The sequence below is a fragment of the Tenrec ecaudatus genome, chromosome 6, assembly GCF_050624435.1.
Source record: "Tenrec ecaudatus isolate mTenEca1 chromosome 6, mTenEca1.hap1, whole genome shotgun sequence".
Taxonomy (NCBI): Eukaryota; Metazoa; Chordata; class Mammalia; order Afrosoricida; family Tenrecidae; genus Tenrec; species Tenrec ecaudatus.
In genome coordinates, this window is record NC_134535.1 from 117,079,837 (window position 1) to 117,101,792 (window position 21,956).

Genomic DNA, 21,956 nt, shown 5'->3' on the forward strand with positions numbered 1-21,956 from the left:
CATTAGGGAAACGAATCCACAGAAACCCATATGCATAAGGGAGAGTTTTATATAAAGGGTAAGTGCACATCAAGAAAACAACCAAACCCAGTGCCGCCCAAGCCCACAAGTCCAATATTAGCCCATGTGCCCGACACCAATCTACAAAATCCTCCTCCATCTCACAAAACAGACGCAATGATGCCGACTGTAGGAGGAAAGCCGAATCAGTAAATGTGTAAGCATCTCAGCACTGTCAGGGGTCTCCACACGGCTGCTCCAGCACCCAGGGCTGCATCAGGGTAGGTCCATGTGACTTCTCCTCAGGGATGTCTTGCAGAAAGTGAGCCTTGCCAGCTGAAGCAGGAAACAGCTACCCTAGAACTAGAAAGGTGAGACTCACTAAGCCACTTATCTCTCCACCCTTCAATTAACCCCACATGTGTTTATCAGCCAGGTTGACATAATAAACTACCTCACAAGGTATCTGACTGTGGTCATGATAAAAAACAAACAAAATCTTTCGATAACATTGAGAAGAATTCCATAGCAATACATTGTGCTCATGAGACCAAGATGAGGTCATATGAGCAGAACAGGGACTGTTGCATCACTTAAAATCAGTAAAGATTCACATCGGGTTGTATTCTTTAATCAAACTTATTTAAGCTGTCTGCAGAACAAATAATCTGAGAAGTTGGACTACCTAAATTTGGATTGGCAAGAAGCTTATTAACCACCAGCAATATGCACATGACACAACGTTGTTTGCTGAAAGGGAGAATTTGAAGCATTTGCTGATGAAGATCAAGGACTGCAGCCTACAGAATGTGTGGGCTTACATTACATTTACAACTCAATGTAAAGAAAACCAAAATCCTCACAACTGGACCAGTAAACCTCATGGTAAGTGAGGAAAATACCAAAGTTGTCAAGGATTTCATTTTGTCCAGGTCCATAGTCAATGTTCATGGAAGCAGCAGTCAAGGAGTCAAATGACATATTGCATTAGGTAAATCTGTTGCACAAGTGGTGAAGAGCAAGGTTGTCACTTTAAAGACTGAGGAGTACCTGATGCAAGCCATGATGTTTTCAATAGCCTTTTGCATTAGACTAAGGAAGACTGGAGACCAATTGATGTATTTGAATTTTGGTGTTGACAAAGAATAAAGAACAAGTCAATCTGTCTTGAAAAAAGTACCAAAAGAATACGCCCTAGGAGGGATCATGGTGCAACTTCATCGCACATACTTTAGACATGTTATTATGAGAGCCCAGTCCCTGGAAAAGGACATCATGCTCGGTAATGTAGAAGGTGAGTGACACAGTGGCTGCAACAAGGGACTCAAACATAATGATTATGCGAAGGTATTCGACTGTGTAGTTGACAGTATTTTGTTCTGTTGAGCATAGGATTGCTATATGTCAAAACAGCCTTTATAGCACCTAACAACAACTACGTAAGCGGTTTGGAAGACCACCTCACAGGCTAAGAAGTATGATTGGGCCTGACCCCAGCTTTGGGGACACAGGATCCAATACAGCTCTGGGAGTGTCTCAATATTTGGGGGAGCAGTGTTTGAGAATGCCAGGTAAGCAAGTAAACACCCATCTACCCTTTTGTTTAGAACAAATTTGGTGAGCCTGAGCCCTGGGTGAGTCCTGGAGGCTCAGTAGTCATATGGTTCCAGCCATCTGCAATTTAGACAACGTGGGTTTGAAAGGCAGCCTCTAACTCTCTTTTATTCTCTCTGTCATTAACTGGTGTTCACAGGCATATGAGGCTATTAAAAAGAGCATGGTTTAGATCAGGAACACCTCAGTCCCCAAGGTGACATCTTCGTTCTTTTTAAACTTTAAGGAGGTCATTTGCAGCAGATATTCCCTATGCAATATGTCATATGGTAGCTCATTTCCACATATTTAAGATATCACTAAATCGATTTCTATAATGACTGTGCATACCTACAGGTCCACCAGCAGTGGATGAGAATTCCTATCTCCCCACAGCCCCTCCAACACTTGTTGCTTTCTGATTGTTTGAACTGGGCTATCTTTGAGGGTGTTAAGTGATATCTCATAGTTATTTAATTTGCATTTCTTTTATGACTAACGATATGGACCATTTTCTCATATGTTTATTGGCCATTTGAATTTCCGCCCTTGTGAAAGTTCCTTCCGGATCCTTTGCCCACCTCCTTAGAGAGCAATTGGGTTTTTTTTTTCTTATTGTAAGCTATCAAGGTATTGTCAATTTTAGTAACAAGGCCTTTGCCTGATGTGTCATTGCTAAAGATGTTTTCCCAGTCAATGGGCTTTCTTATTACTCTCTTGGTGAATTCTTTCATTGTGCACAGGTGTTTTATCTTCAGTATATCCCACTTGACAATTTGTGCCTGCTCTGTATTTGTGTCCTTCCCAATTTCTGATAGCCTATGTATTCCCTGTGGCAAAGATTTCAGGTTTGTCCCAATTCCCTCATTGATGGCCCTAATAGTTTGGGATTTTACCTCAAGGTGGGTGATCCACCTTGAGTTTATTCTTGGCTACACCTTTTTAAAATTGTCTTCAGTAAAATGTCTTTGAATGTGATATGAATGATATTGTTCAAAAATTTGCACATTCTCTTGGGTTGCCTTTTTTAGAATGGGCACAGAAAGGGATCTCTTCGAGCTGTTTGGGCAGGTAGCTATTTTCCAAATGTATTACTGTGGCAGTTACATAATTTCCTGCCAACTATTTGAAGGGGTGGAGTTTAGCCTGTTAATCAGATGAGCTCATTTGGGAGGCACAAATGGAGAGGAATAGCTCATTGGAGGCCAGATACACACACACGCCCTGCGAGGCATTCCTGTTGACAAGCCATGTGGAGTTATGATGATAGAGCCAGAGTCTTGAAGCTGGGGGAGCCATTTGGAGACCCATACCAGTGCTGAGATGTTTCTGCCACCTCTGGATCCATAAGACTTTCCACCCATTGGCCTGTGATCTTCCTGCATCTGGTGTCATTGCATGGCTTCAGGAGTCTAAAGAGGAATTTATGGACTAGTATTGACGTAGGAGTAATATCAGACGTTTGGACTTGATCTGGGCAGGGCTGACATGTTCTCTTAATGTACAATTGTTCTTTGATATAAAGTTCTCTCTTACACACATATGAGTGTCTATGAAGTGGTTTCTCTAGTCAACCCAGACTAACACAATTGCCATAGAAGAATGAGCATTTCTAGCACTGCATCCATTTGTTGAAACATCTCAGTTGGGCTTCTTGGAATTTTGTTTTGTTCAACACTTTCAGCACAGTTTAAACATCTTCCTTCAATCCCATCAATTCTTTGTTTTATGCTATCTCCTGAAATGGTGCTCAAAACTCACTACCATCCAGTCAACTGACTCATAGAGACCCTGTAGGACTGAGTGGGTTTCCATGATTGTAAATGTTTAGAGGAGTAGAAAGCTTCATCTTTCTCTCATGGAGATGGGAGGGTCAAACTGCTGACCCTTCAAATGGCAGCCCATTACTTACCCCTCTGTGCCAACAGGGCTCCCTGAAATCGCATAGTGACTGTGTTACTTTCATCTTCTTTGCATGCTTCCTATGTTGTTCAATACTTTGCCCATAGAATCCTTTTTATGTTGCAACTTGAGGAGTAAGATTTTTCCCCCTCCAGTCCTTTCAGATTGGGAAATGTTGAGCATGACCTTCCCTTTTGATTTATTTAGTCCTAGGTCTTGGCATATTTTGTTACAATACTTTAGTTTGAAATCTCCTATCGGCTCTCCAATGACTTAACTTCCCTATATTTAAGAGTTGCATGTGCCTTCTGACATCTGTTTTTATCTTTACCTTCTCTCCTGCCTTTTAAATGACTTTTCACTTTTTCATGTGTGATATCCTTAGTATCAGCTCACAACTCATCTGGTCTTTGGCCATTAATATTAAATGTAGCTAATCTATTCTCAAAATGATCTTTAAATTCAGATGGAATGTACTCAAAGTCATACTTTGCTTTCATGGGGTTCTTTTAATTTTATTCATCTTCAACTTGAAATTAAGGAGCCCTTGTGGTGTGGTGGGTTACCCACCGGGCTGCTAACAGCAAGACTGACTTTGAACCCCACTGGCCACTTCAAGGGGTAACAGTGAGGTTTTCTGCGCCCATAAAGACTTACAGTTTTGGAAACCGACAGAAGCAGTTCTTCTCGGTCCCAGCATCAGCAGGCATCCGAATAGGCTCAATGGCAGTGAGTGAGTCAACGTGGAGTTGCCCATGAGTGACCGATGGTCTCTTCTGCTTTATTTTGCCTGAGTAGAGTAAGCTTCTCCATAACTTCTTTCCATAAATGTAATCAGTTTGATTTTTGCATATGCTATCTGGTAAGGCTCATGTGTATAATTGTCATTTATGCTGTTGAAAAAAGGATATTTCCAATCAAGAGGTTGTTGGTCTTGCAAAATTCTATCACACAATCTCCTGCACCATTTCAATCACCACGGCCATAGTTTCAACTAGCAGTCCCTCTTTGTTTTCACCGTTCTCATTCCTGTCACCAATAATTATCAAAGCATCTGGATTGCATGTTTGATCGACTTCAAGCTGCAGATATTGGTCACAGTCATCAGTTTCTTCATCTTTGGCATTAGTCACTAGTGTATCAATTTGATGATCTTCCTTGTAGACATACAGATACTAGCCTATGACTGGCAGCATTGTCCTTCAGGATAGACTTGAAGTGTTCTCTTGACAATGAATTTGACATTGTGCCTCTACAATTTGTCCTTACTGGCATAGAAAACAATATGATTTTCAGATTCTGAATGACTAACACCAATCCATCTGGGTTCACTAATGCCTACGATATCTGTCTCCAAGTGTTCCGTTTCATTTCTGACAAGATCTAGGTGTCCTGGGTCATGCACACTGCGTTCCATGTTCCTATTGACCGAGCAGGATGGCCTGAGGAGGTTTCTCATCTTTCATTTTCATTTTGGCTCCGTTCTTTGGGTATGTTACCAAGAGAGATTAGTCCCTGAAGAAGGGCATCGTGCTTAATAAAGTAGAGGTTCGGCAGAAAGGTGAAAGGCCCTCCACAAAGATGAATTGACAGCGTGGCTGCAGTTCTGAGCTGAAACAGCCTGACTGTGAAGACGGCGCTCGGTCAGGCAGTGCTGTGTGCTGGTGAACACACGGGTGCTGTGAGTGGGAACCCAACCCCAAGACCCCTAAAATGACAATCTTCACGAAAGCAGGTCTCCGGGTGATCTTTCAGTGACTAGCCTGGCACGTCGTCATTTCAAGATTATGAAGGGATCCTTATTGTCAAATATTAAATGATCTGGTGAGATCAAGGGAAACATTTTTTAATACTCAAAACATTATTTTTTTTCAAACACGCATGCATACTCGCACTGTAGACCTCCGTATTTCCCTTACTCCAGTTGATATTGTTGATTCTTCTCTTTCCCCCTCCACGTGCCCTGCTCTTTTATCTCCCACCTCCTTCCCTCTCCCCTTCTCCCATCCCAGGCTCAAGTGACCTTTAGAAAATGGTTCCTGCTTCCCTCTAGTGGTCATATTAGAGAAGCGGCAATCACGTTGGGAGAACCAGCAAAAGCTTTATTAATAAAATATAAACAAGAAAACTGCACTTGCAGCGTTTCCCAAAGTGGGTGATTACCGCTCCCTGGGGGCGCTGGAACAAGCCAGGGAGGCGCTGGAAATCTGGCACATAATACAAGTTTCTTCTTGCCATGGGTGCTGAGTAATTTTTTTTTCTGAAAAGGGGGAGGCAGACCAAATAGAGTTGGGAACCTATGTAAATTTTTAGAAAACAGTGAACCTCAGGAATATACCTATGTGGTCACTGACAAATTACTTATACTCCCTGGAACTCAGAAACTGCATCTGTAAAATAGAGGTTAAATCTTCTCATAGTTGCCTAATAGATTGAGACAAATGCACAGAGGGGCCCAGAAACACAGCCTGTTCTCAATAAAGGTGATTATAACCATCTCCTTTCATTTTGTCAGGGTATAGGACACTGAGACACAACACATTGTACAGGGATTTGGGAACTAATTCGGTCATCAAGTTTTCATCAATTTTCGTGCCCTTTATTTATAAACATCAATGTTCCATATTAACCATAGAGTTGTGAAATCTTAATATAATAGGTTTTAAAGGGATATTTTATATAATTCTGCTGTTTATCATAAGTAAAACCAAAGCTTATACATCCTGTATTATAAGTTTCCTAGGGCTACAAAGAGTAACAAAGAATCATAGAATTCCAAAACCATGGCCCAATTTTTTAATAAATTGAGAGAGGGCAGAACACTTATACATTGCTGGTGGGCTTGTAAATATGTGCAACCATGGCAGAAAGTGCTACAGTGCCACTTTAAACAGCGAGGGACAGAAATATCATATGACCCAACATACGCGCATCACAGAGATAAGAGACAGAACGCAAACAGATGTATGCTCTCCCATGTTCACTGCAGCACAGTTCACAATAGTAATAAGCTGCAGCAACTGAACCAGTTGAAGAATAGATTTTAAAACTCTGGAATAGATTTAAAAACTCTGGTACATACGGACAGTGGAACACCATCCCAAAAATATATTAATTCATAAAAATAGAGGTATTGGCCTAGGTACATATATTTATATGGCAATACATTGAGGAAGTGGACAGACTTTGGGCCTACATGGAAAAAACACACCAGCTTCTGCGATCATCAGGTGTCGACAGAATCAGGTAACAGGAACCAAGAGACCCAAAATAAACAAAAACATATTGATGGGTACTAGGAGGGTCAGAGCAGAGACACGCAACCCATCTGTAAGCAATAAGACATCCCCTCACAGAAGGGTCACAAGGAAGGGATGAGTTAACCAGGCTCCGTAATATAGCACCAATGAAACACACACCATTCCTCTGGTTCCTTGAGGCTTCCTCACCCCTCGCTATCATGACCCCAGTCCTGCCTTTCAGTTCTGGCTAGACCGGAGCATGTACACTGGTACAGATCAAGGCTCATAACACCTGGAATCCAGGTCAGATAAATCCCTCAGCAACAGAAATGGGAGTAGCGATACCAGGGAGGGAGGGGGAAGGTAGTGGAGAAACGGGGAGGAAGCGGGAACTGATTGCAATGATCGACACATAACCACCACCACCACCACCCCCACAGGGGGACAAACAACAGGAGGGTAGGTGAAAGGAGACAGCGGTCAGTATGAGACATGAATACAATATAATTTATGTTATCAAGGGGTCACGAGGATAGGAGAGCGAGAGGGAGGAAAAAAAGAGCTGATAACAAGGGCTCAAATAGAAAGTAAATGTTTAGAAAATGATGATGGCAACAAATATACAAATGTGCTGGACACAATTGATGTTAGAATGTTGTAAGAGCTATAAAAGCCCCGTAGAAAATGAGTTTTAAAAATAATAAAATACACGGGGAGGAGATAAGCCTGTCAGGGTGCAGTATAGCTCCGATGAACAACTGGCACTTTAGACTCTGTCCTTTCAAGGTGTACAACATCCTTCATAGACCACACCAGAAGGGTTCAATGTTGCTATGAGACTTAAGGCTAAATCTCCCTAGTGTGAGAAGACGCAGATGACTCATACCCCAAGGGTATAGAACTGATGGTCATTGGACCTTGGTTCAAATCTCTTGCTTGAGGCTGTTCAGTGAATAGTGACTCAGAACTACCATGTACTTACTATTGTAATGCCCTCTTTGCTTTATTATGACATGTATTAAACTGGTAGATGTGGTTCGGCCATTGTGAATTAATATTATTGAAAGTGTTGTACTATCACAATCCTCCATGGTTTGTTTAAATAGTGTACAGTCACTTAAGAGTTTAATGTATACAAGTCAACAATTCATGCAGTTTGGTTTGTAACTGGCTTATATTTATAAACTTTCCTTTTCTCCCCAGTGTTTTAAATTCTATACCACTGTCTAAATTAATGACATTATCAATAGAATCATTTTATGCCCCAGGGGGATGATTAACAATGTTCTGTAGCATAAAAGGACAATGGTGATACTGAGGTGAACGAAAGACATATATAAAGCATTCTATAAAGCTTAGATAAATGAATGGATTTGGGACTGGCACTTAGTTCTAGCCCCAATCTAAGCACAATTCCTTCTTATGGCATGGCCCTGCTTGATGCTCACGCTCATACCGAGATCACTGAAGATATGGAAAGTGTAGTTATAAAAAATGAAGATAGAAAAGTATAGCAAATAAATTAGACTCTGTGAGGGGGAGTGCAGAGTGAAGACCCAAAGCCCATTTATAGGCAACTGGACATCACCTTACAGAAGGATTACCAGGAGGAGAAGAGCCAATCAGGGTGTAGTATAGCACCAATGAAACACACAACTTTCCTCTAGTTCTTTAATGCTTCCTCCCCCCAACTATCCTGATCTCAATTCTACCTTACAAATCTGCTAGACCAGAGCATGTACACAGGTACAGATAAGAGCTGGAAACACAGAGAATCCAGAACAGGTTCAAGACCAATACTGAGATTATCCATACCAGGAGGGTAGGGGAAAGAGGGGGGAGAAAAGAGAATCTGATCACAATGATCTACATATAAACCCCTCCCAGGGGGATGGACAACAGAAAAGTGGGTGAAGGGAGACATTGGTTAGTGTAAGACATGAAAAAATAATAATATATAAATTATGAAGGGTTCACGAGGGATGGAGGGAGGGTGGGAGAGGGAGGGGGGAAATTGAGGCGCTGATACCAAGAGCTCAAGTAGAAAGAAAATGTTTTGAAAATGATGATAGCAACAAATGTACAAATGTGCTTGACACAATGGTTGAATGTATGGATTGTGATAAGAGTTGTATGAGCCCCCAATAAAATGATTTTTTTTTAAGAAATTAGATTCAGCCAGGCTATCAGAACAAAAACAGCATCTGTTGCCTTAAAGGCCTGTCTTGAAGCAAGCGTTCATCTAAGTGAGGCATCAACTAAGTCTACATGGAAGAAGCTCACCAAGAAGAGAATGGTATCAGAACCTAGATTGTGAACACCTGGTTTTCAGAAGGCTATGAATGACCATGGAAACCCAAAATGTATTTGCAGGGTGCGCACATGCACAAGGACATTGGTGAAGGGTGTGGATAGCCTCGTTTTCAGACAGAGAGCATTGTAGACGTGACTGTGGCAGAGGCAGGCACTCAGGTAACATGTAATGTCTTACTCTTTGACTTCTTAGGACCCATTTTAAAGTGGTTTCAATTTTGTTTTGTTTTTAAGTGAAAGGAAAATAATACATGGATTAAGCCTCTGGTGAATTCCCTTTGACCATAGATCAGGATGTGCATAATCTTATTAATATGCAGAGTGCATTGGAAAGTGGATTATTGCTGATACAATTAGGTTAACATTTTTTTCTCTTTTTGTTTCACTTTTCTTTTTTTTCTTTCTTTTATAGATCATTGTCTTGGGGGCTCTTACAGCTCTCATCACAATCCATATCTTGATTGTATCAAGCATATTTGTACATATGTTGCCATCTTCATTTTCAGAACATTTTCTTGCTACTTGAGCCCTTGGTATCAGCTCCTCTTTTTTCCCTACCCTCCCACCCTCATGAATCCTTGATAAATTATAAATTATTATTAGTTTCCTAAAGTTTAACACCTTGAAGTTTGGAAGAAGTAACCCCTTGCAAGAGCACCAAGAGCCCCAACATCCTGTCTCACCTACAGAGGAAATTCCTGCACAAGAAGCCGAGAAGCAGTCCCTATCATTGTGACAAAGAAACCTAAAGCCCAGAGCGTCAGGGTTGTGTGTATCAGAAGTACAAAGTGGAGATGTACCCCCATCAACAGATGAAAGAAGATAGAAAACCCCTAAGCAGTATATAAAGGCCGGCTTCTCAGAAGCCCAAAATGGAGACTTATCTAAAGAAACAGTGGAAAATGTAAAGAATCTAAAAGCTCCCAAGAAATCTGCCATTTTATCCAATGGGGAAACACCACCACCACCTACCAATTCACAATGTTAAAAGACAAAGAAGATGATAAAAGAAAAGTGGACTATACCGCTGGGCCTGATTTTTCTTTTAGTCATTTTATTGGGGGCTACACACATGCTTATCGCAATCCATACATATATCCATTGTGTCACAAGCACATTTGTACATTTGTTGCCATCATCATTCTCAAGACATTTGTTTTCCACTTGAGTCCTTGGTATCAGCTCCTCATTTGCCCCTCCCTCCCACCCCCTCCCTCATGAACCCTTGATAATTTATAAATTATTATTTTGTCATATCTTACACTGTCCCACATCTCCCTTCACCTACTTTTCTGTTGTCCATCCCCCAGGGAGAGTGTTATATGAAGATCCTTATAATTGGTTCCCCCTTTCTACTCCCACCTTTTGCAAAAGCAACATGTAAAGACATGGGCGGGTGGAAAGAACATGGCATCCAGACCCCAGCAAAAGCAGAAAGGAGAGTGGAAAAGCCAGAGGAGGAGGAAGAGGCTAATGCAGTGCCCACCATGCCCTGGGACTGCTGGGTGCATTTAAAGATGTTTCATTTACTTCTCTGGCTCACGTTGTCAATGAAAACTCTCTGAGGGCAATTAAAGAAGTGGGCTTCTTAACATGACTGAAATGTGACCTACAAGTGTCAGAGAACTCTGGAAGGCAGGGATCTGAGAGCAGGCAGTGGTAAAACACTCGCATGTCTCATCCCCGCAGCTGAACCCATCGTTAAGTTAGATCTGTTGCCCAGGAATGGAGCAGGAGTTCCTGTTCTCTCACCCACTAGGGACCTGGCCGTGCGGCCTGAAGGAGCTAATGACACACCACAGTCACACAAGTGGGCTGATCAGGGAGCAGTTACGAAGCTCCTGAGGCACAGGAACTGGCTAATAGGTTCAATATAATTGTAGCCATGCCAGGCCGCCTACAGACCAGATGGAGTCCCCCAGGACTTGTGTATAAGCACCTACATTGCCCGATTATTGATGAAGCTGACCATATCTTGGGTGTTGGATTTGAAGAGGAATTACAGCAAATTACTTTTTAAATCATTTTATTAGGGGCTCATACAACTCTTATCACAATCCGTACATACATCCATTGTGTAAAGCACATTTGTACATTCGTTGTCCTCATCATTCTCACAACGTTTGCTCTCGACCCAAGACCCTGGCATCAGGTCCTTATTTTTTCCCCTCCCTCCCTCCTCTCCCCTCCCTCATGAACCCTTGATAATTTATAAATTATTATATTGTCATATCTTGCTCTGTCCCACGTCTCCCTTCCCCCACTTTTCTGTTGTCAGTACCCCAGGGAGGAGATCACATGTAGATCCTTGAGATTCGTTCCCCCTTTCCAACTCACCCTCCCTATGCCCTCACAGTATCACCACTCACACCACTGGTCCTGAGGGGATAATCTGCCCTGGATTCCCTGTGTTTCCAGTTCCCATCTGTACCAGTGTACACACTCTGGTCTAGCCAGACTTGCAAGATAGGATTCGGATCATGACAGTGTCAGGGGGTGGGGGGAAGCATTTAGGAACTAGAGGAAAGTTATATTTTTCATCGTTGCTACATCACACCCTGACTGGCTCGTCTCCTCCCCAAGACCCTTCTGTAAGGGGATGTCCAGTGGCCTACAAATGGGCTTTCTGCAGTCCCCCCACCCCCCCCCCATTCACTATGGTAGGATTTTTTGTTCTGATGATGCCTGATACCTGATCCCTTTGACACCTTGTGATCCCCCAGGCTGGTGTGCTTCTTCTATGTGGGCTTTGTTGGTTCTAAGATAGATGGTCGCTTGTTTACCTTCAAACCTTTAAAACCCCAGATGCTATATCTTTGATCTCCAGACATCATCAGCTTTCTTTGCCACATTTGTTATGCACCCATTTGTCTTCAGCAGTCATCTCAGGGAAAGGAGTACATAACGATAAGATTTTTTGTTCTTTGATGCCTGATAACTGATCCCTTCAGCACCTCGTGGTCACACAGGCTGGTGTGCTTCTTCCATGTGGGCTTTATTGCTTCTGAGCCAGATGGCTGCTTCTTTACCTTCAAGCCTTTAAGACCCCAGACACTATATCTTTTGATAGCCGGGCACCATCAGCTTTCTTCACCAGATTTGGTTGTTCACCCTCTTTGTCTTCAGCAGTTGTGTCGGGAAGGTATCATAGAATGCCAATTTAATAAAAGAAAGTATTCTTGCATTGAGGGAGTACTTGAGTGGAGGCCCATCTACTACCTTAATACTAAACCTATAAATATAGGCACATAGATCTATTTCCCCATCCTCATGTATAAATATATTTGCATATGTACATGTCTTTATCTAGATCTCTATAAATGTCCTTTGCCTCCCAGCTCTTTCCTCTATGTCCTTTGACTTCCCTCCTGTCCCACTCTCATGCTCCGTCCCCACCAGGTTCTCAGCAATTCCTCTTAGTTACATTACCCTTGATCATGCCCAACCAGCCTTCCCACACCCTCCTCGCCACTGATTTGGATCACTTGTTGTTCCCTTGTCCCTGGATTTATTAACACCACTACCTTCTCCCCCACCTCTCCCTCTCCCATGTCCCCGCAGAACTGTCTGTCCTGTTGTTTTCTCCTCCAATTGTTCATCCAGCCTATCTTATTTAGACAGACCTGAAGAGATAATAGCATGCACAAAAACAAGACAGAGCAAAACCAAGCAACAATATACAACAAAACAACTACAACACAAACCAATCACCAAAAAAAACCACACAAGAAAGAAAAGTTTGTAGTTAGTTCAAGGATTGCTTGGTGACCTTTAGGAGTGTTTTCCAGTCCAGTCTGTTGGGGCACCACGCCCTGGCCCCAAAGTCCACCTTCAGGATTCCCTGGGGACCTCACCGCTCTAGTCCCTTGCTGTTCTGGGTGCAAGTCCCACACTGTGTCTCAGATGTTGTCCCCTATAGGGCTATGGGTCAGTTAGGGGCATCATGTCTCATAGTGGGGCTGGTCACTATGTGGTCCTCTGTGGACTGGATGCTCTAATTGGGAATATCGACCTCATGGCCTGGTGGGTCATAATGTGCTCCATTCTCCCCTCCTCCCCCTTCATCTGCTCCCATGAGATCCAATCAGATATGTCCCTCTTCCGGAGCTGTAGAATCAGTGCTATTCTTTGAAATAAATTCTTCTGAGGGGAGGGGCAGGTGTCCACTTAGTAGTTGGCGTTGAGGCTGACACCCCCAGACCTCTCCATTGGTTCCCTAGTCCATGCCAGCATGTTGCATTCATATCTTGGAGCACCAGGTTGAAGTCTGGTCCCTCTTTCCCTGTGCAGACATAAACAATCCCTCCCCTTTGGTGGGTTAGTGCCCTGTGCCCCTGCCACCCTTATCTTTTTTATTATTATTTTTCCCTTTCCCCACCCCTTTTTAATTGTCTACTATGTATGCCCTTGTATTTGGTCTGATCCCTGCCATATTACCTGGTCCTCACCCCAGGAATGTTTGTATATCATAGCTTTATCCCTATGCCTCTTTTGACTTAAAAAAAAAAAAAAAAACTTACCTCAGCAGCCTTTGAAGTCTTTCCATCTTTAAGTCAATGCTATCTTGAGGTCTGGTTTCTCTTTTTTGCCCTCTGGGTGAGGTTGTTCCATGTGGTGGCCTCTTATTTATGCTTGGTGAGTGTTGTTCTTCTGCCCATACTGGGTCGGCAAGGATCTTTTGTAGAGCTGGGTTTCTTCCAACATATTCTTTGAGTTTTTCCTGGTCTGGGAAGACTCTTACTTCTCCAACTATCTTGATCGATACTTTTACTAGGTAGAGTATTCTTGGGTTGGCATGATTTTCCTTCAATTTTTGGAATACGTTACTTCACTCGCTCCTCTTCTTCATAGTTTCTGCTGATAGGTCTGAGCATATTCTTATTTGGGAACCTTTGTATTTGATTGTTTGTTTTTACTAGCTGCTCTCGTGATTTTCTCCTTTTCCCCAAAGTTGGATAGTTTAACTATTATGTACCTTGGTGACTTCTTCTTCTTGGAATTAGGTCTAGCTGGTGTTCTTTCAGCCTCCTAATGGTTGCCTGACCTTCATTCAGTAAGCTGGGGAAGTTTTCCTCCAAGAATTCTCTATTGTTGCAGATAACTTCTTTGTTGTGTCTTCCTCCAGTAAGCCAATAATTCTAATGTTGTTCCTCTTCATAGCATCAGACATAGCTCTTGGGTTTTCTTCAGCTTCTCTGATGAATTTATTAGATATTTGTTCACGTTTGTTAAAGTCTGCTTGACTGTCCTCCAAGTCTCTGATGCGGTTCTCTGATTCCTCCAGTCGCTTCTCAAGGTCCATGAGTTTGCTACTGGTTATTGTTATCTCCTCCCTAAGCTCCTGAATTTCCCTTTGGTTTATTGCTTTTACCTCTTCTATCATTTCACCCTTTTTCTATATTGTTTCCTTCATATCCTGTATGACTCCAAGTAACATTCTGAAAATTTCTTTCTGTTGCAGCTCAATGTCTGCTTCTTCTATGCATGTCATTATGCTCATGACATATTCTGCCATTGCCTTTTGTTTCTCCTGTTTTTTGGTTTAGGTCGTTGAGGCTGATGGCTGTTTGCATTGCAGTGTTTTAGAGGAGCCAGGTGCCATTTTCCAGGGAGTCGAAGAGCACTGGCTTTCTCTGGAAGACTTGTAGAAATGCTTCTTCGAACTGCCTACAGCTTATTTCACTATGGAGTTAACCTACCACTTTATCATCCTGTGGCTTCCCTCTCAAGGGAGTGTCCCAGAGAGCTGGTGGGTTGCCTGCTTTGGTGTTGCAGAGGTTGGACAGAGGTTTCTGCAGCAGCTTGGAACGTTGACGACTGTTTGTTGAGCAGAGTATCCCCTGGTGGAGGTCAGCAGGGCCTTCCTCAGCCTCGGACTATCTACACAGGGTGGAGCTCACCAACTGGGTGTGCCGCAGGCATAAATGCCCTAGGCTAAGGGCTGGACGTTAGGGTAGTGTGTGAGACCAAGAAAGAGACAAAGAGGAGAGAAAAAAATTTTAAAAACAAGCCCGCTGAGCCTGTGGGGGTTGGGGGTGTGTATATATTGAAGAGATGGAAACAAACACAACAATGTAGCTGAGTCTTGATGTCCACCAGTGGAGCTGCAAGGGCTCAGTCCCTGCTCTGAGGCAGTTGCAGAAAGCTGTGGCTGCACCGAGAAAAGACCCCCTGTGCAACCCTCTAAGACTGAGGGGAGTGGGGGGGGACAGAGAGGAGATGGAAACAAAAGCAACAATGCAGCTGAACCCTGATCCCTGCCAGTGAGACTGCAAGGGTCCAGTCCCTGCCCCGGGGTGGCTGCAGCAAACTGTGGCCCTGTTGAGACCAAGCCACCCTACAGGCTCTAAATGGTCCCGGCTCTGACAGAGACAGTAGCGGGCCAAGGTCAAGCCCAAGTCGGCCTCCACTGAGGTAAGCCAAAAGCCGTCAGCCCCTCAAAACCCCGTGGGTCTGTGCCTACTTATCTTTAGGATGATCCTCCTGCATTCCAGCAGTGTTGAATTTCCCTCTAAGCAACTCCCCTGGGCCGAATTCTGCGGAGTTCCTCTGCTATGTGTCACTCTGTCGCCATCTTCCCGGAAGTCCTCCCAGCAAATTATTAAACTTCTGCCAGTACACAGTCAAACCATACTTTTTTTGCCACTCGCACTCGAAAAGTTGAAGACGTGGTGAGGATTTTTCTGAAAAGGGAGCCCTTGTATGTTGCTGTTGATGATGATGAAGCCACTGCCGTTGTAGATGGTGTGTACCTCTGAGAAAAGATTCCTTTGGCTCATCACAACCCTTAAGAGAAACCATGAGAAGAAACTAATGGTGCTCCATTCACCCTGAAAGTCTGCTCAATACCACCGAACTGCATTTATGTGCTGCCTCAGTCACTCGTGGAAAACAGAAGCAAAATAAGGGAGCAACTGCATTTTTTCCAACTCTGCAGTGCAGATCCAGGGATATTGTTGTGTACAGATGTGGTATCTCAAGGGCTAGACATTTCCAAAATCAACTGCATTGTTGAGGGTGACCCTCCAGACGACCGTGTGAGCATTATCATCCGGTGGGTAGAAGGGCTAGTGGCTGCAAAGGAACAGGGCAGTCCTTGCTCACGATGCTCTCAGAAGAAGTGGGTTATCTTTGCTAGTTGAAGCAATCCAAGTTTCCACTAAGTGAATTTGAGTGTCTGGTCCAAAATTTCTGATATTCACTCTCAGCTTAAAAAATTTCCTGAAAGGACTACTTCATTCATAAATCAGTCCAAGAGAATATAAATCATATTTTTGCACATGTGATTCTCACTCTCTGAAACAAACATTTAACTTGGCCTCAAGTTGTTCTATAATTTTTTCAAGGTGCCTCCTTTAGTTGATCTGAATGTGAACAGCAATGAAGGGCAGAACATCAAAAGTAAGCAGGGGGGTGTCTTGATTCTGCTACCAGACAACCAAAAAGACCCCTGAAGTCCAAGTTCTTTAGGAATATTAGCAAGAAATCACTTGACAGCAGGCAGTTCTCACACTGAAGACACACATTCCTTCATCTTGAGATTTTGTAGCCTGAAGGGTTTGGACTGATTTATCAAGAGTTGAAATTGACGGCAAGCCCTGAGGACTGTTCCAGCAAATTCCTCTTTGTTTGAGGACAGCATGTAAAACAGTTCCATTTTTTGTGGTTAACCAAGGTCAAAGTAATGAAATATTTTTGCTCTTAGTTTACAAATTAATAATAATTAACACCTTATCATTTGATCTCATTTTTTACCCAGCTCAAATTTGTTCTAGTTTTTAATATTTTCTGCTTTTTTTAAGTGGGATTTTCTGTTGTACTTTGCTATTGTTCAGGGATTTTTGTTGTTGTTGTTGTATGAGTATGACTTCCTGTATATGAAATCCAGGCTAGATAAATGTATACAGAGAGTAATTGGATTACTGGTTTCTTAGGGGGATGGCAGGAGAAGTTAGAGGGAGATGAGGAGCTAATAGCAAAGAGTACCAGATGGAAGAAAATGTTCTATTGGTTGAATGGTTAATTGGTTAATGTTGGTTAATGTTAATTGTTGTGGTAATGATTGTACGACACTTCTTAATGTGATCAGACTATTGAATTGTATGATATGTGAGTTGTACAAATTCACTGTTAAAAATAAATAGATAGATAGATAGATAAATAAATAAATAAATGAAATCGTGGACGGGGGGCGAAGAATCACAAAACAGGTGGTTATAAACAACAAAAAAAGATACTGTTAGATCATTCTGGATGCTAGTAGTACAAATTGTCTCAGCAAGACTGTTTTCCCTGAAGGAACTATGTCATAGGTGCCCTAACTTATTTAGCTGACTATCCCCTTTTCTGAAAAAGAGAAAAACCACTCAGCCCCACTGGCGATTAAAAACATGCACTATAGCCCATAATCCAGGATGGAGTTTAAGGCTTTGCAGCCCTGCTGGGTCATTCTAGCGCACAGCACCACCAGAGGGCGGTATTGCCCACTTGGGGAACCTACTCTGAAGGAAGACCCTCTCCGTATTTCAGCTCTGGGAGCCCAGGAGTTCCTTAGCTTGCAGATGCAACTTCACAGGGCCACTGTCCATCTCCATTACTCTGTGGCTCTTCTCTTCTTTATAGGACGCCACTCCCATTCGATTACGAACTCCTGTTACTAACATCTCCAAAGAACCTGCTATCAAACAAGGTCACATTCACAAGCACCAGGAGGGAGGACTGTAACATAAATTTTTTCAAGACCATAATTCAGTTCATAATCGAATTCAACAGGCCAGTGGTTACACCATAGCAAGAAGGGAAATGCTCAGATATTTTTGTCCAAGCATGTTCCCAACCTGTAACTTAAAATACAAAATTGAAAGGAAAAAGAAATCTAAATATATAAGGGAACTTCAAAAGTTCGTGAAAGAATACCATTATCTTTTAATCCCATTTTCCCACAAACTTTCTGAAGCACTCTCATAAATACTGATGAAGTAAACTGTGGTACAAATAACGATTCTTATCACACTCCATATAAACATCCATTGTGTCAAGCACATTTGTACATTTGTTGCCATCATCATTTTCAAAGCATTTTCTTTCTACTTGAGCCCTTGGTATTGGCTCCTCATTTTTTCCCCTTCCTCCACCACCCTACCTCCATCATGAACCCTTCATAGTTTATGTTATTATTTTTTCATGTCTTATACTCACCAATGTTTCCCTTTACCCACTTTTCTGTTGTCCGTCCCCCTGGGAGGGGGTTATATGTAGATTATTGTGATCAGTTCCTCCTTTCTCCTCCCACTTTCCCCTTCCCTTCCTGGTATCGCTACTCTCAATATTGGTCCTGAGGGGTTTATCTGTCCTGGATTCCCTGTATTTCCAGCTCTTAGCTGTACCTGTGTACATGTTCTGGTCTAGTCAGATTTGTAAGGTAGAATTGGGATCATGATAGTGGAGGAAGGAAGCATGAAAGAACTAGAGGAAAACAGTCTGTTTCATCGGTGCTACACTGCAACCTGACTGGCTCATCTCTTCTGTGTGTCCTTTCTGTAAAGCGATGTCCAATTGTCTACAGATGGTCTTTGGGTCTCCACTCTGCATTCTCCACCCCCATCATTCACATTGATAAAATGTTTTGTTCTGGGTCTTTGATTTCTAATGCCTGACCTCATCAATACCTCATGATTACACAAGTTAGTGTGTTTCTTCCATGTGGACTTTGTTGCTTCTCAGCTAGTTGCTGCTTGTTTATCTTCAAGCCTTTAAGACCCCAACACTTTTTTGATAGTTGGGCACCATCAGCTTTCTTCACAACATTTGCTTATGTACCCATTTCGTCTTCAGTGATTGTGTTGGAAAGCTAAGCATCACAGAATGCCAGGTTATAAAAACAAAGTGTTCTTGTGTTGAGGGAGTACCTAAGTACAAGCCCAATATCTGTCTGCTACCTTAATACTTAACACATAAATATATGTACATAGATCTATTTCCCTATCATTATATATAAATATATTTACATGTGTACATACCTAGATTTAAACCTCTATAAATGCCCATTTGCCCCCTAGTTCTTTCCTCTTATTTCCTTTTACTTTCCTCTTATCACACTATCATGTTTGACCTTCAATGGGTTTCAGTAATTCCTCTAGATTACATTATGCTTGATCAAGCCTTACCAGGCCTCCTATACTCTCCTCGCCATCAATTTTAGATCACTTTTTATTCCCTTGTCCCTGTGTTTGTTAACATCCATTTCATTTCCCCCTTCCTCTACCTCTCCCATGTCCCCCCAGAACCACAGGTCCTGTTGTTTTCCCCTGAGAATTGCTAATCCCACCTATCTTATCTAGATTGACATGCAGAGACAATAATAAGCACAAAAACAAGACAGAACAAAATCAACCAACAAAAGAATACAACAACAACAACAAAAACCCAACAACCAATAAGAGAACAGCCTATTAATAGTTCCAAGTCTGTTTGTTGACCTTTAGGAGTATTTTCCTGTCCAGTCTGATGGGGTGCCACACTCTGGCTCCAAAGTCTATTTTTGGTATTCCCCAAAGTCTTCATTGCTGCTCTGTTGCATGTCTTTATTGTTTCATCCTGGTGTGGTAGGGTGAGATCAGGCACAACTCCCACACTGTGCCTCTAGTGTTGTCCCTCATAGCGCTATGGGTCAGTGAGGGACATCGTGTCTCATGGTGAGGCCATCCCTATGGTCCTTTCTGTGCATTGGCTGCTCTGAGCAGGAATATGGTCCTCTGGGCTTGGCGGATAAGGTGTTCATACTTCTTACATATGTATTTATACTAGTTATGATGTGTTCAGTCTTCACAGCCCCCTATGCAGTAGGTGTTCACTATGTACACTGAATCCTTGCCTCTAAGGAATGCTGGCCCTACTTCTTCCAAGACAGAACCATTTGTCCTTTGGGCAGTCCAAAGTACTTTCAATATTCTTCTCCAACACCACAAAGGCATCAATTCTTTTTTGGTATTCTTTATTCAATGTCCAATTGAATAATACCATGAGGCAATTGAAAATACCATGAGTTAACACTTAGCAGTATTACCCTACAAGATAAAAATCCTCCCTCAGTTTACTTTCAATTCAGAGATCCAGTAGTAATGGGAGTGACTGTGGAAACAGGGCAGATGAAATAGGGCACACCCTTAGCAAAAAAAATTTTATATTGCAATAATAACAAGTAGAACCTGACGTATCAAGAAGAAAAACTAAGAAAGAGCTATGGCCCATCAGGTACATCTTCTGGGTTGGACAGTTTCAATGGTGTCTTCATTAAGTCATGAAATAAACCACCAACAAGTAAATGTTGAACCCCAAAATAATAGAGGACAAGGAGTCTGCATCAAAATAGAACCTATCCCTGGTGAATCTCCCAAAATGCATGGAAGACATTTCGAAAGTACAGACATCCTTGTCAGGAAAATCAGCCGGTAGTCCATCAATGCATTCAAAGACTGATCTGGGGATAAAATGCTAAAGAATGGCTGGCAATTTATTAAGGAGCTTAAAAAAAGGTTGTTTTCTTTTTCAATAAATCATTTTATTGGGGGCTCTTATAGCTCTTATAACAATCCATACATCCATTGTATCAAGCACATGTGTATATACGTTGTCATCATCATTCTCAAAGCATTTTTAGAAAGTATTTAAGTCATCTAATTTTTCCACGTGGGACAGGAAATGGAGTCAAAGTAACATTGTAGTATCACCGTCACCACCAACAACAAAAATAGCAACTGGAATGGACAATTGAACTCAAATACTGCAGGCGGGAAAAAACAGTTGCAAAAAAAATGTTTTCCACAAGAAATCAAGAAACATACACTGATTGGACAGTGGCCAAATACACGTCTCCACAGCTCCAATGTGCCTGTTTTCTTTGCCCACTCCCTTCCTCACCCCTGTCTGGCTGCTGTTTCAAAGTTTGCCCTTCATCACATTTTAATTTTTATTCCAGATCTAAACTTTTTCATTTTAGCCTGATTAAATCAGGACTGCAATATTTTATTCTACTGTGCACATGCAGAGTTTGTGATTCTTAGACTTTTATGATATAAGAAATACTTCTTTATTGATGCTTATTCTTCTCATCGTGAAATTTTCCCCCAGCATTCTTCATGAAAATGCCCTTAGAAATAATTTTTTTTTCATAGAAAACTAGCCATTGTGGTATTTTCCCATTTGCTTTGTGTGAAATCATGGTGTAAAACATAGCCTTTCACTGCTTCTATCGTCATGAGAGTCCACTGTAATGATTACAATCAGATGATCAATAAAGGAAATAGACATTGAGTGTGTGAGAGATGTGTGTGTGTGTGTAACATGACTTGGGTCAGTCACACCTTAATCCTTGAAGTAACATTTTTGCTTTTCAACACTCAAGAGGTCTTGTGCAACCCCCATAACCAAGCATTTTGAAGTAGTGAGTTACTGGACTTGGGTATAAAATAGTCTCAAGGACACCAATTTCAGTAGGCATAATATAGTTTATAAATGCAATGTTCTAAATCCTACTTTGGTGAGCAGTGGCACAGATAAATCAAGGCTAGTTGGCATTGGGTTCCCGGCATGGTGCAACTGGTTCGGGTGCTGACCAAGAGGTTGGAGGAATGATGCAATCGGGGTCACGGATGTTGGAGTCAAGTCCACATCTACAGAGGGAGGTACTTGATTGTAGAGTATGTTATACAGATTAACGCAGTTTACCGGACATATACTTATTATAATTTAAAGTTCTACATAATGAAAAATAACCTAATATGAAGACAGGCCAAAGTCTGTATTTGAGATTGTGTAATAAATTAACAGTGCCACTGTTTGAGTTGGAATCAGCTCAATGGCCCTGGGTCATGATGGTGGTGGTTGTGGTGGTGATACAAGTATATG

At 42.1% G+C, this 21,956-nt stretch overlaps 1 pseudogene; it reads left to right on the forward strand.

The window, feature by feature from the left end:
• The first annotated feature begins 10,438 nt into the window (after positions 1 to 10,438).
• Positions 10,439 to 16,566, forward strand: LOC142451597 (ATP-dependent RNA helicase DDX18 pseudogene; annotated as a pseudogene).
• The last annotated feature ends 5,390 nt before the right edge of the window (positions 16,567 to 21,956 follow it).